A 16,816-nucleotide genomic window follows, 5' to 3' on the forward strand; every position below is an offset into this window, starting at 1 on the left:
GCACATTATGCTTATATCCCAATAGGAATAAAGCTTGTAGAATTCGCTGTCCTCCCCATCCGGTTGAAAAAGACCTCAGTTCGAGACCAGTGGATGATGGGAAGGATTTTTATGTGTCTTTTTCACAACGTGGCTGAGTTAGTCAGTCTCGGTGGAGGGAGCATGGTTTTTCTCCCAAAAATTCGAGTTTTTCATCCAACAAATAGAAAAACGACCACAGAACACGCAATTTACAGACTATATACACGGAGCAATATGGTCTTAGTTGCTGATGCTCCTAAAACCCAACTACAACAAGCTTGTAGTTGGGTTTTAGAAGCTTTCAGTGCTCATAAATAATTGATTAAAATTTGGTTTAAACGTTAAGCTATTTATAAATCTTGATTACAGATAGGAAAATCGGAGTGTTCCTTTTCTTTTGCTAGGGAGTGCAGTCAGATTCTTCTAAAGGCAGAAACTATCCACAGATGAAATTTCAAACAGTATTCGGATTAAACTAGAAAACGTATTTTGGCGTGTGATGAACATATCTTGACTTCTCTGGCAACTGCAAGTATTGACAATGAATCATGGGGTGTTCATTAAACAGCTGATAGTGGAATGCTTCTACACACATGAACGCTATTGGATATTTAGATGATTCTCGAAAGTGCTGAGTAATGTTTGTGGCTATAACTACCCTTCTAGCGAGAACACGCAGAACGATGGATTGATTTTGACCTTCCAGTATAATAGACAACTATTTCGAGGACTATTGGGCAAGTTTTTGCCTTCTTCAACAAATAAAAAAATATATTTCTAAGAAAATTATATTTTCTTAAGATTGTAAGAATTCCTGGTAATGTTTTATTTATTGTCACAGGTCCGCCTTCCAACCCACGAACCGAAGCTAAAATGATGTTTCAAAATACATTCCTTATGTGTGGGTAAATTGTTTATCCTTCCTCCTTAGGTGGAAAACACTTGGCGAGTTCCACATTAAGAAATCATTTCGAGTGAACGAATGTGAAACAAAACCACTTCGAAATGTTGTTTTTTGAAATATAAATCACTATATGTACACTGGGGCCCAAAAAAAACTTCATAAATATGATAGAAACTCCTGAGATACAGAGTTCGTAAATTGCTAATACTTTTTGAAGATTAAGTACATTTTTCTTAAAGAAACTGAAGACTTGTTGTTGCGTTATCATTAAGATATACAGCATATTCGAATCTTAACTTCTTAAGGACTCTTACTGGTGAAGAAGAGTTTTAGTTAAGTTCGAAGTGTCAGCTACTCCAGACATTTCCCTTTAATGACAGCCTGGAACTTGGATTTCAAATACTTGTGTTAATTACAGTTTTTGTCGAAGATTTCGATGCTACGGAGGTCACTCAGTTTCCGTACAATGATCATCAAAAAGAGCGGCAGGGTATAAAGGCCTTGGTAAGATGATAAGAGTTAGAATCGAGAAGGTTGTGGGAAACCAAGTTGAGAACAATTATCCCATCTTGTTCAAGTCTCGAAATTAGAGAGAAGAGAAAGATGTTGGTCACCTCTAAGACTTCAATAGAACCATGGAAATAAAATAAAAAAATTGAGACCACCCTTACATTTTTAGTGTGGCATCTAACAAAGCGGCTTTCCGTGCTCTCTTCGAGAATATGATTCCCAAGTAATTAATCTAAGAGGCTAATTACGGCTGGTTCATCTTTCAGAAAATTTCTGGGCTCTAATGATGGCCCTAATGAAGCTGGTCCAATGATTCCCAGCCTTTATACAATTCCATCCTAAAGCTGTTGTATTTCTTTTCGACTCCTTTTAAATTACTCCTAGAAAATAAAATGGTTGTAAAAAACTGTGGTATTTAACTGGACTTGGAACAACACCATTAATGCACTTAAAATTACACAGAATCACTTCAAAGTGAAATGTTGACTTGTTTTCAAAATTTCGCAACATTTATGTCTCTCTAAACCACTCTTGAGATTTATTACACTTGATTAATATTTAATTAGTGTAGTGCGGCTATTTTTAATTCTTTATAACACAGTGAAAGCTCCAATATGAACACGTGGATCAGTAATACAGAACGTTGGGCAAAGATGTCTTTGCTGAATAAGCACTGCATTATCATTAATATCAGGACGCTTGCATATCTACAAATAACCTTTATTTACAGGAAAACCAATAACGTCTGCTCAAACTTTATGACAACCTCTAATCTCCATGGAACACACTTCACCAGCGCAAATATCCTTCGATATTTGCACTGGTGGAGGATTAAAGCCAAGGGTCTAGGTTGACCAGTCTAACTTTCTGATGCCTCAGACCATGAAGCATGTCCTACAGATATAGGAATGGATCTTCCCCAACGTGCTGCCACAATGTTGGTAATGCATTATTGTCGAAGAAGTCTGCCAATAGTTCCAGAAACTTATTGGGGCATCAGAAACTTAGGCCATAGTGCGCCGTATATACTATGCCTGTAAATTGCGTGTATTCTGTGGTCGATTTGCTGTTTTCTGGATGAAAAACAATGTTGCCCTCGCATAAGACCGTAAAAAGGCCCATAAAAATTGCTTTTGTCATTGACAGAATTCGAACTCTGGTCTTTACCAACCTGTGTGGGAAGGACGATGGTTATACCAACTAGTCCACGAGGACTCGGCCTCATGCATTCATAATCGTAGTACTGTCCCCTCTAAAACCTAAGAGTACATTTATAGCTGTGTCTGGCACGTTGTACTTGGGGAAGAACGTGACCAAGTATGAAATGAAGAATGTCCTGATATTAATGGTAATGCAGTGTTGTCTGGACATGTTAGTTCATGTTTGTTTTATATTCTGAGCACTCTTCAACCTATGAGACTGTAGTAGAGCTTCGGACAGTTCTAACCAAGAGTGGTTACGACTCTAACTGTAAAGGATGATTTTTCTTTTCATCAAAGAACTTCAATTTAATGGTCTGATCAATAAACATTGCTACTTGCGTTTTAAACGCAAATTGTAGCAGTTAGATAAGCTGTTCGTCAACACCTGAAGCTTGTAAATATTTACGAGTTCTTTTTCTGTCCTTAGCTTTCAAGTCAAGGTATGCCGTTGAGATAAGAGAGTAAATGTTGATCCAAATATTGTGAAATGGTAAGCAAACAGTTCAATCTTTTCTTTAAACATAAGGTGCTGTATATTAATTATGTACAGTTACATCCTGATAAGACGCTTTTCAAGGAACCAACCAGTAAACACTTGTTAGGTGTGGAAGACGTCTTAAGTGAGAAAAGAAAACCGAGATTTTTTTTTAACGAACAAAGACAAAAAACTTCATCGCTGGCCTGTAATCTATTGGCCCAAACAGCCATCCCAGTTCCATACAACTTGCACTGAAAAATACGTAGAATCCCACATTTGTTTATTATTTGATGCTATCTGATTGATCCCTTCACAATAAAACACCTTTAATCTCCACGCAACAACTGTTTTTTTAGAACTCTTCACATATATATGAAAAACAGCCTATTGTTTTCATCATGTCCGTCCGTTCATCCGCATGTAATAACTCTACTCTCTATGGATGCATTTTCATGAAATCTTATATTTAAATAGTTTAGAAATATTTGTCTAGTAGCCTAAATTTCATTAAAATTTAATCAATAGAAATCTGACAATTATTATTATTATTATTTTATTCATATCATAGGCTATCCATATAGCGTATAAATGTAGGTGAAGCACTGGATATTGTTTGTTGGCGTGCACTGATTGGAGGAAAAAAATCGCCAATATTGATTAGCCAAAGGGTAGAAGCTCATAATGGCTGATACCAGCTGTGATTCCAACAGATACTCAGCAAAAAGGGATGGGGGGGGGGGGGGTCTTTGTTTGTGACGCAGGATGATAAACAATAATAAAAATAACAAACTAGTTTTGCCTAAAAATTAAACATTTTTAATTTAATTATATATTTAAATTTTTAAATTTAAAAATTAACCTTGAAATTTTATAAACTAAAACGCTTATTTTAAATTCATTTTTAAACGTGAAAATTAAAACAAAATCTATTTAATTAATATTTAAAATAGCAAATTAAACAACTGGGTAAGTTTTTATTTAATTATATTTAAAGCCTTCTTGTTAATGAGCAGATCAAGCGAGAAGAAAAGAAACCAAACCGGGAATGGAAGCAATTGAAGAAATAGCCAGGAAGTGACGTAAAATACGTGCTACCGGGAAAGGAAGCAATTGAAAGAATAGCCAGTGAAGTGACAATGGCTACTTTTACATATGATTTACTCTAAAAATGCAGATTATTTTGCTTTAAGTTAAAATTTTACGAAAGAAATTTCAAAAAATTAAGTAAAACCCAACGAACTTTAAATAAATTACACTGAAATTTAATAAGATATCAAAAGAATTACTGGAATATTTCTTCTTTCTTTTAAACTTCTGTATAAAGTCGTTCATTCAAAAGAACAGTCCTCATTTGTGAAATTCATTAATTCTTGTCTAATTAAAATTGATGTCCAGATGGACGTGCTGAAAGGAAATTACAAATCCTCCTTAAATTGACTGATAAAGTCCCAGCAAATAAGATTCCATTACTGTAGATCGTTTATCTGATCATTGCGTGTCTAAAACACCATTAGAATGTATCCAGATAACACTTCCAGTGGACCTCCACGTTCACACACTTTTCTCTATTGATGGTTTCTCGCAAACCGACTGTCTAACTGCTGATACCACCCTTAATTGCTGTTTTCGCTGGAGGGTTTGTCTTCAATAGGAATTACTGTCGGTCGTAGGATTATCTTAACACTCCTGGGAGTGTATAATGTTTACTGCGCATCTACAAAGATAATGTGACTGTTTGGTGGTGGTAGCCACAACAAAAAGGTATTTCTCGATGTGGTTCCTTCAAGATTTTGAAATTCCCAATAAATTCTACCATTTTGTTACCAGCCGCTCCAATATAATAAGTATTAAATCGATAATTCGGTCGACGAACCCATTTTTGTCTTGTCACTCTCTTATATGAGTCGTGTTTATCTTGGAGAAGAAAAGAAAGGAAATCGTGTTTCGCAAGCGGTGTGAATGCGCTCTTGTTTGTTTTCGAGGACTGAAATCAAAACAAAGGGGTGTCTAAGAGACTACTGTAGTCGTGATGGATTTTGTCGGAGCGGTGATACATCTACTGAGGAGTATTTTATGTTAAAGTATGACTGATTCATCCATTATCCACTTTCTTCTCTATAATCTTCTTCCTCGGTGGTTTTCGCTATTAAAAATAAGATTGGTAGTTCTTGGGTTAAGCTAGAGTATACGTTACAAGTACGAGCGAGTTCCAACTGGACTAATTCATCACTGCAGCCAAGACTGAGTGCAAAAAGAGACTCATTCTTTACTTCTATTTTTTTAAGAAGTCTGACAGGGAATAATTTCTAATTTTTATTCGCTGCTGACACTGGTTTTTGTTCGTGTAGGAGAAGGAGCATTTATTAGGAGAAGAAGCAAGAAAAGTGTGTGGAAAAGCAGTTGGTGTGACGCCAAAATAAGCAGAATTTTGAAAGGATAGCAGGGAACTGTTATTTTGGGATCACAATATTTCTAACATCCACTTGCATTCTCCCCTAATCCAAAACCTAATCATATGCGTTATGTACAGCGTTAGATTAGATTATATTTTAAAAAAGTTGCCAACAGAATCGAACAAGCAAAGGAGATGGTTGGTACTTGAACAAAGAACTGCTCTTTTGTGGAAAAATTCAATTCGGAAGTTCTGTTAGCATTAACTAATAACCCCATAAAATAATTATTAAGAAACTCAGATAAATTAAATTATGTTTGCAAGAAAAGAATCTAAGAAGCTTGGAGAGAGAAAAAACATTAATAATGGGTCGACTCGTGTCCTTTAGGAAAGACGTTGTAGATTCGACTAATTTTTAATGTCCTTAAATATTACTAAAAACACTTTTAAGTTAAATAATTTATATTTTAAATTTTGATTAGTTGCAGACCTGGTGAGATGCGTCGTCTACATTATTAAAGAGCTAAGAAATGTAGACAAAAACCATGTCTGGAGAAGTGGGAGCAACTTGAAAATGAAAGTCCAAGAAAAAGATCAAAAGGGAAATTTCTTAGCAGAAATATGCCAAGTTTTGAGTTAGAGGAAAGAAGCGCAGAACTGAGAAAAACCTAAGGACAATGTTGGTTTAGAATAAGTACTCAGATAGCTAAGGTAGTAAAATATCAGTGTCTGTAAATGCGTATTCTGTGGTCAGTTTTGTTTTGCGGGATGAAAAACCGGCGATGTGAAGGAAGTTTGTCTTTAGACTAATGGAGGGCCCTTGGCTATAGTACACAATAGGGGCCCCTTTCGGATAATAAAACTACAATTGTTACCATCGTTCGTATCCCTACATGTTTGAAACTTATTAATTACGATTTTTCCCTCGAGTTGGTAGGATCGCTGTCCTCCCGACACCAGGTGGAAAAGACCTGAGTTCGAGTCCCGGAGATGAAGGAATCTTTATTGATCTTTTTCACAACGTGGCTGAGTTTGCGGTCTCAAGCGAGGGTAGCATGGTTTTTTTTCTCCTTGAAACTCGTGTTTTTCATCCAGCAAACAGAAAATCGACCTTAGAACACACGCATTTTACAGACAATACACACGGAGCAATATGGCCTTAGTCGCTGATGCCCCTAAAACCCTACTACAACAACATTATTTTTACGGGGCCTCTAATCAGACCAAGGTACCTGGAAAGTTCCTTACAGGCCCATGCGTAAAACCAGCTTTGGGAAAAGTTGCAGTTGTAATCATTGATTGAGGTTAGCCAATGTGTGGAGGACCGTTCAGGTATAAAAATTTGTTCTAACAGAAACAGCCTACAAATCGCACAGACAGCGATATGGGTTTCCAAGTTCAAGAAGAAAGCAGAAAAACATCCTCTTTAATCAAGAATTGACTAATAACAGCCGGTATTTTCCTTGACATTAGTATTAAATTGATTTTATCGGTCTACAAAAAAGGATTTCTGGGAATTGACATTGGAAATCAATATCAATGTTTGGCTCCATCTTTCATCTACAAACGCGTCTTCAGTCTTCACTTTTTTTTATTGTCTTCCCATTATCTGGAAAAGAAAACTATTCGCTATCATTTTCTCACCAACTTACCCTGTGGACTAGATTCCACAGCAGTCGATGCTGCACAGCTTAGGCTTTGACACTTCGCTAATGATATCAGAGAAAGATCGAATTTTCTCTTTAAGGAAACTCAGTGTTGCTTTAATCCTTCGGGGACCACCTTACACTTACTGTCTTCCATCTTCAAAGTCCCACACATCTTCCGAATAATTTAGGAAACACTTCGATTTGAAAGCGTACACCTTAATGAATCGTACTTCGTAATTAACACGAAACATAAACTTGAACTGGCCGATCGCGTTGATTAAACTTTATATTGGAGAGACAAACTCAACGGCTAACGATTATTACGAAGTCCCATTTTTTAAATTGTACCAGAAAGTCGAGTTAAATCCTTCCAGTCTGCATCTACGACTATATTAAAGCTAATGTTTGTGGAATCTATATAATGAAAATGGTTAATGATAGTTGAAGCAGTGCATCATCTCTTCTCCTCAGGGAGCTGCATTAATTAAATCTTGATTGCCGTGGAAACTCTTCGCAGACAATCTTAATCCCGTACCATCTTACGCGATCCATAACGGCATCTTTTGATAGACCGGAAGAGCACAACATCAGAAATAGAGAATGAAGTTTAGCGTGTTTTTCGTATGGCAACAGAGCTCCACGGATTCTTGTCTGATCTTAAATGACAGATTCAACGGTAGACGGAGTAGCAGAACGCAGTTCGATGACCTTTAATAAGCAACGGTCCCTGGGGCTATCTTAAACTCATCTATCAACGCCTGACGCATTGATTAGTTTTACGATGTCAATGTATTTACCAACATCCAATGTTCAATATACAATAGATACATCGCGAAGGCTGTATTAGAACATGGGCTTCTAGCGGGTGCTTGAAAAGTGTTGCTTTTATTTAGACTCTAAAAAATAATAGTAACACTGGTCCAGGTCTAATGGTTCATTGACCTTTTGTTTATTATGTTCAATATATGGGTACCAAAGTTCTATAATTATTATACCCATCCATTGACCAGAAAAAAAACAACGGGTCCACCCTTTTGTACCAGTGATGGAGTGAAGTGTGGCATGAACCTCAAAATCACGCATCCAGACTGTCTCGTGTCTACCATCCAAGCGGATGGAGTGGAGTTCTGTTAATACAGACAGAGTCCACTCTACCCTTAGAAGGCCGTGTTATCTCCAATGAATCTTTCTGTCGTATCGGACCATGAAATCATCCATTTTATCTCGGATTGCTGTGGCTTCTTTCGAATTGTATCTGAATGGTTCGAGGAATGTTCCCAAGGTTTCCCGCATTGCACTAGTTGACAATTATCCTGATAGAAGGATGGTCAAATGTAAAGCTAAACTTCCTCAGACACCTAGAAGAATTCATACCACGCCGAGTAGGGACTGTAAAAGTTGGCCTATTAGATATTTTGTACAGTCAGAATATAATCTTATATAAGATTTTACTGTACAGTCCTATATAATCGAGGTTCTGACTTAATTACCACAGTGTGGAGTGCCAGAAAAGACTCAGAACAGAAGAATAGATAATATCAACAGAAACGGCGGTCTTGGGATTATTATTTTGGCTTAAATAGCTTATTAGCATCTAAGACTATGTTGCACTGTGTGAGTTTTACAAAAGGTGTGTACACAGATCGATCTGCGTGTTATGCTGGCCGAAAAACCAAGAATAATTCATTGGGGTGAACTATATTCTCTCCACCTGAGATTGGCTGGCCCCGAATGAAGAGGCTTTTAAGAATTCCCCCAGTCTCTATTTATAATCAGTAGCGGAGTTCACCCATGTATCGATGCAGACAGTGGCTATGATTATTGCTTTTACGTCAAGGTTGAGATGTCAGTGCATTGAATACTTTGCTGGATGAAATGCCCGTGTGTTTCGGGAGGACTACCCTCAGGGGCCCGCTAACTACCAGTTTGAAAAAAAGTCTTTAAAAACTCTCCCACTGACATCTCCACTAATGGTGGAAATAGGTCCTATTAAGTACCTTTTCTAATATTATGGTAGGGATGTGTATGTACTCAGAAAATTGGTTTAATTTCAAAATTAATTCAACATTTATGATAATTTTAGAGTCACGATCGTGAGTTGTCTAAGAAAATGTATTGAAAACAGACTTCAAATTTCCAAAACTTCTTTCTGATCATGGATATCAGAGAGATTTTTTTTTAGAACAGATATGAGCAAATTAAACTTGAAAGTATTGAGAGAAGTACACTAAAACATGAAATTAGTATTTCAAATGATTAATGGTTTTTGAAAGGTCGGATATACAGTATATAAGACTGATAAGAATTTATGGTTAATGCAAAGCCAAAAAGCTGTTTCTGCTGAAACAAAAAAAATGTATATTTTGAATTAGAAAATGTAGTTGAGACAGCCGGTGATGGAGCAGAGGTAATGGAAAAATTCGATAAGCTATCTCCAGTTACACATGAGCTTCGTATAATCTTGATTCTTCGTTCAGCGATGAACTTTTTTTTAATATAAAGAGGCACAGATTAAAGAAACCATGATTATATCGCTAGTATACTAATATCTCAATTGATTTTGGAAAACAAAATGAAGATGGCATTTGAATGATCTGATGCAATGTCCGTTTCATCAAATATTGCTTAGTCCTTTAGAAAATCGATATAAAAATCCAATTCTATTAAAAGAGGTGATTGAATTTGAAATATGAGAATTACAAATTATCCTTGTTTGGAAGACACGGTGAACGTGGTTGATTGATTCCTAAGAGTTGAAATTTTGAACACCACCACTCAAATGCAAGATGGGAGAGTGGATCTTAATAAATTTAGGTCTTTGAAGATTTTGAGAAAACCATATCTTAATAAAATTTTTCTTCTTAAATCCTTTTAAACATCGATTCTTTCGGTAAGGTGCATGTCTAATCCCAGATCATTGCTGGGTCTTTTCTCTATTTTATTTCAGTCTTAGTCGTTCACTCTAGATGAGTGATATACAGTGAAAGACAAAGACCCAGCTTGCAGATTAAGCGACCTTAAACTCGCATGTCCCTTGGCAAGGTTGCGCTGGACGTGGAAATATTTCTACAACGTCCACTGCTGAGTTCACTTCTGGAGAAGTGACCTACAGTACCCGAAAGACTACATCACATTGAGTATGCGGGCTCTTTATAATCTCCGCCAAAGTAATTAAGGACGTGAGGCAACGTAACATCAGTAAACTGTTTTCTGTTGTTTGATTGTATGTTTTACGAAATGAAAAAGCTGAGTTCTTGGAGAAAAACTTCAGAAAACTATTAGCGCCAAGGCAACTGAGGCTGCGTCTGTAAATTTCATGCATTCTGTGATTGGTATGCTTGTTTTTCTGGATGAAAAATGCTCAAACTCTTGTCAGAGACAGGCTAGCTAACTCTGCCACTGTGAAAAAAAAAAAAAACCATAAAGATTCCTCCCACGTTTACGAACCCAGTCCTTTCCCACACTGTGTAAACGACAGTGATAGTAACCCGAAAACAGCAACACTATCCACAGACCCACCCTAAAGGGCCAGAATATTTTAGTTTCAGCAAAGCTTGAAGTACCTGTTCCTCCACAGTCGCCCTACATTCCCGATCTGGATTTTACCTATTACTTTCTGCTCTACGCAAAGAAATAGCTCCAGAATGGAGATTGTGTTGGGATCGAAATTCGAGCCGAGTCCCTTACGTGAAGAAACGCTCTGGGACCAGTGAGGCGTTTTCACTAGGGCCGGCGAAGTTCTTATGGGCTAAGGGGTTTTCCATAATTTTTATCTAGCTTCCCAACCCTCAACCAGTTGATGCTCGTGGAAAAGCATAGGATTCAACTAAGTAGGTATGTTAAAAAAATTAATAAATAATCTTCTCTTGTTTCATAAACCTTTCACTTCACTGATTTTATTAATTTCTGATCTCTGTGTAATACGCCAAATTGTGGTAGCCGCCAATTGTCTTTCTCCAAATTATGTATTAAGAAACATAATACTGAGCAGGAAAAGAAAATATCAGAACTTTATTGCACCCTATTAAAAACCATATAATTCATGTCGTTTATGAATATTACACGACAGCACCGTGACCATTAACGTACCTTCTCTTCAATACTAACCTCAATTCGAATCCCTGTGAAAAATGAACTCGTGATTTTCAAAATGCACCTCACACAATTGGATTTAAGGGGACAAAACAAATCGTGATTAAATGAGAAAAGTAAATAAATTTCCATAGCCGTTCCTAATTTTATTGGACGTTTCCCAACCAATAAATGTTGATGATTCTCGCATATTTTAATACAAATATTCTTCAGCAATTCGCTTCAGTTTTGTTTACTCCTTGGGGACGTAAGAAAAATTACTTGTAGTCAAACGTAGTAATTCTAAAAAGATTTAGTGTTTTGCGTTCGGTAGAAAATTGCTGAAAAACAATAAACGAAACACAAATGAATTTTATTTGGACACGACATATTTCATGCTTAACAAAATTTATGGAGTTCCACTTCTCAAGCCTAAAGTAGCATTGGATTAAGACCATCATTTGTACTAATTCAGCGCGCAATTTAATTAGTGTTCCAACTTTCCACTGTAAAGACTTTTTAATGAACTAAAAAGAATGCACGCATTCCATGAAAGAAAATTCATCTCCCACAATTTGAAGAGAGTTTGCCTTTTTTTTTTTGTTAGGTGCCCTCCTTCCAGAAGTCACCCACCTGATCTCCAGGTGTAGCTGAACAGTGGTTATGAATTAAGTCAATACAAGGGACGGTAAATTCTACAGCTAACCTAATTTGTTTCAAATGACGTCACACGCACAAAAGGACAGCTTCTCATTAAGTTAATTACGTTCTTAATCTCGCGTGCTGTACGTTAGCACCTTCTATTAATGTTCTCTCTAATCCGAAGGTTCAGTTGTTAAAGTTTGCGTTGTCAATTTATATTTACTGGCGTTATGTTAACCATATGAGACCCAAACTACGTTGCTGCCAATTCACTAGCATCCCCTGATCATTTCCGTATTTGACAAAAGCCCCGGATTAACTGTTAAATACACGTCCATCCCAAAATTGTATTGAACAAATTCCCTTACTCAGAACAACTATACCAGGTGAGATAAACAAACCATTTCACCCTTGTTGTATACATCCGCCAGTAATGAGCACCGATTGGTTAAAAATGTCTATTTGAATTAGACATACTGTGCTTTTAGATTAAACTGACTGCTTGTGGTAATTTTTTGCCTTATTAAAATATAAGATAAGATTTTGAAGTTCAGTTATTAGAGTTGATTTAAAGGATGGGTAGCGAGGTTATTTCTAGGGGACTCTTTGATCACTGGATTGCGTTCTTGATGGCATTTTGATGGGCATTTGAGAAACACACAGCTAGTTTGTATCGAGCGTGTTATTGATGGACAAATATTAACCAGAGGCATGAGAAATATCACGTTTTCAATATTTAGAGAGGTACCCTAGTCTTTTATCATATATAATGACACATGTTATGGAGTCTAATGGTGAGTGCCCACAGTAAATAAATAGATGAACAAACACGGGTGAAGAGTCAGAGAAACAGAGATGGATGATGTGGTAACCTGCTCTGACGCAATTTTCATCCCTCAACAGGTGATGAAGGTGCCCTTAATATTTCGTGCATTTCCGAAAACTTTAACAAATTATTTCGTCAAGTAGCATCTGTTGATAACTGCCTACCCACGTGACTGAAGTGTCAATAGAACTATCCCTTCACATCTATCAGCGGTCCCAGATCGATTTGAAGCGTTACTTTGAACCTTTGATAAACTCAAAGTTTTGATCAATTCAACGAATTGACCCGATTGGAATAATGGTTTCATCCAAAGCACAGAGGGTTATAAATAATTGCCCTTATACGGAAACATCAATGGCGTACGTTAATCATTTTAATTTGAAAACTTTGCAACTCAGTTTGTTATTACATCAGAGAGAAGCGAATATTTATCAGTGCCAGTCATTAAATTATTAAATCTGTTTATATTAAAGTATCACGAATGGTACCAAACAGGAATTAGGCTATTGATATTTAAAGATGGATGACAGCTATTGATGAGGAGCAAACAGCATTCATAGCGTAAATATAAAATAACGGCATCATTATGAGACAGAAAACAGTTAAATGCTTCACTTGATTCATTTAAACTTATTTTAATGAAGTACATAGGCGAATTTTATCCAATTATACAAATAAAATCAGTTATTATTATGTTATATATAAAAAAACATCTTTTAAACAACTATGCTTTAATTAGTTACCAGTGATCAATTTTTAATTGCTATACTTTATACAAAAATAAATACATCGCAGTTAATAAATATTTAATCCTAATTTTATAAGTGCATTAAATGTGAATTTTAAACTTTTGAACCACAACATCTCATCTGGTGAACTATCAAAATCATGAGCATGCGCAGTGACCAGAGACTGTACATTGTGAGCAGTTCGAAAATTGAATAAATATTCGTTCAATTGATTACATTTTTATGTAGAAAAACGAATTTGTACTTCGAGAAACAATGCAACTATCACATATATGAAACAAAATTAAGCCTTTTAAAAAAAGAAAATAAAAACTTTCATAAATTCTTTCAACCTATTAAGATTGCAACAAAGCTTGCACATGCGAACTGTGAAAAATAACATTCAATTTAGAGAGCGTACCAGGCAAATGCAGATGCTGAATATTTAATGAGTTCAAGAATTTGACATTAATGCATCTAGGAACAATTTTATTAAAAAAAATGAAGGAAGTTTTAAGATATCGTAATAGAAATGACACGAAGAAGACAAGCTCTGAAACAGTGTTTAGAATTTAGAGGATAAAAGTGTCACCAAATTTAATCAGTAAGAAAGGGAGAGTTTCGAATATTAAAAAATATGTCAAACGTTGCTACAAACTTGTCATCAAATAAGATTAAACAAATGAAACTTGAAGGTTGTAAAGAGTTTTAAGACGTACAATATTCCCTAAAATACAGCCAATTAACCAGAAAAACATAATTTCAAAAAATAATTAAAACTTTGCTAAGTAACTTATAAAATCTGGCAATCTTAATAACAAACTAGCGGGTATCATATAACAATTTTAATCGCTAGTAGTTCAATAATTTTCAAAAATGCTATATAAAATAATTGTAATAAAAGGTGAGAGATAAAATATCGAAACAAACTAGTTTTTGAGTGTGCAGCTAATTAAACGCCATGATTATGTATATATGAATCAGGTTTTATTTTCTCAAGAACTTATGTATGACGTCATAAAACATGTGACGTTAGTTTTTTTCTTGTTCATGTTAATAAGTGACCGCCATTTTGGATTAGTTTGGCTATTTGTGGTGCTGGAGAAATTACAAATTAGTTTTTTCTGAACCAGTTACACCTAGGAGGGCAAGTTTTTTAAATAATTTGTAAAAATCCACGATAGTTTAACGCAATACCCCAAATTGATTGTTATTAAATACTTATGAATTTCGCAGACACTTATACTGTTCTTTTCTTTTTATCCTAGAATACACAGTGCTACAAAAAATAATAATAAATTAAATATATAAATAAATAAATACAGTAATCCGGAAATATTAAGACAGTCCGGCACTCGCGTCAACGGTCACATTTTTTGCGGTCAGAAGGATATAAACTGCATATCGTCTTAATTCTCACAGCAAATGAACTTTCCTTTGCAATGGGTTGCGATGATATTACACTACTCACACAGATGGCCTGCTTAAAGGTTAACTGGCCCTCTGTTTTAAAAGATGAGCCTGCTGTGACTGCCTCTTTCGGACCCATGCACTTTAAATCCGAACTATAACTGTGTCCGAGCTATAACTGAAGTCTTGTCTAGATGATCATGCAGTGCTTCTTTAACCAGTGCCTCCATTAATTTCCCTGGAACAGAAGTTAAACTAACAGGTCTATAATTACTTGTGTCGCCCTTCGATCCCCCTTTGTGAATTGGGGACACATTTGCATATCTCCAAGTCCGTGGGTAGCTCCCCTGAGTCCAAGGAAGCTCTCATAATTATGGCTAAGGGTGTGCTACTTCCTTTTCCGCCTTCTTTAATGAATGAAAAAGAAGTATGCAGCATTTAAGAAAATGCTACAGGGATTATGATATTAGCTCCATGGAAATTACTAGTGTATAAACTTAAATATTAATAATAACAGCTAAAGTTATTTATGCTTGCATTTACCACAGACGAAAGACATCGGTAAGGAATTCAAAAAACCGTACACTACCTCTGTCATAGAGTGACCATCCGTATCGGTTTAGCCGGGACAGTCCAGGATTTTAGACTGTTGTCCCGGCAAGTTTAGTATATGTCCCGGTTAAAAATATTTTTTTTTTATTTCAACTGTAAATTTTTTATTTTTCTATTCCACAGAGATTAACACTAATTTCCTAATGAATTTATGGCTTCCGAGTTACTTAATAGACAAATTCTATTATTCTTAATTCACAAATGTAGAATCTTACGCAAACAATAAATATCGTTTAATTTTTCGAGTAATTACAGACCAGTTAGTTTAACTTCTGTTCCGGGTAAAATAATGGAATCACTGGTTAAAGAAGCATTGCAGGATCATCTAGACAAGACTGCAGCAATAATTCAGACATAGCATGGGTTTGTTAAGGGAAAGTCTTGTCTGACCAATTTGATTGGTTATTATGATGTGGTCATAAAGGAACTGGATGCAAAAAATAATTTTGATATCATATATTTGGATTTCAGGAAAGCTTTTGACACTGTTGCGCATGGAAGACTATTGTACAAATTGGAGCAGAATGGTATTAAGGGTAAGTTGCTACAATGGATAAAAGGATGGTTGAGTGGGAGAAGACAGAGGGTGGTAATCAATGGGTGCTGCTCTTCGTGGACTAAGGCTATTAGTGGAGTCCCACAACGTTCGGTGTTGGGTCCACTGTTGTTTTGTATATTTATCAATGATATTGATGAAGGTATATCAGGCTTAGTGTCGAAGTTTGCAGATAATACAAAGGTTGGCAGGGTTGTTAATGACAGTAATGGCAGTGTGCTACTGCAACAGGATCTAGATAATTTGGGCAGATGGGCTAAGAAGTGGCAACTGAAGTTTAACCTTGACAAATGCAAAGTACTGCATATGGGTAGAAATAACCCCAGAGAAACGTACCAACTGTGTGGTACTACACTTAAGGTGGTAGAAAATGAAAATGACCTGGGAATAATTGTGCAGTCAGATATGAAGTTCTCTGAGCAATGCAGACAGGCTGCCAGGGCAGGTCATGGGGTTTTGTCAATGATATATAGGAATTTTGCTAGCAGAGAAAAGGAGGTGATTGTCTCTCTGTATAAGGCAATGGTCAGGCCACGCCTTGAGTATTGTGTACAGGTCTGGAGGCCTCATTTTAGGAAGGATGTAGATTTACTTGAGCGTGTGCAGAGAAGGGCAACAAGATTAGTGAGGGGAATGAAGGGATCCTCTTATCAAGAGAGGCTTAAGTTCTGCAAATTGCAGTGGCTGGAGACTAGGCACCTGCGCGGTGATCTGATTGAGGTCTATAAGGCCTTGAATGGGTTGAGCACGCTGAATTCTGATGGGATTCTTCGACTTGTTCAGATTACGAACTTAAGGGTCATAAATTAAAATTG

The sequence above is a fragment of the Mastigoproctus giganteus genome, chromosome 14 (genome assembly GCF_048544385.1).
Source record: "Mastigoproctus giganteus isolate SK-2022 chromosome 14, ASM4854438v1, whole genome shotgun sequence".
Taxonomy (NCBI): domain Eukaryota; kingdom Metazoa; phylum Arthropoda; class Arachnida; order Uropygi; family Thelyphonidae; genus Mastigoproctus; species Mastigoproctus giganteus.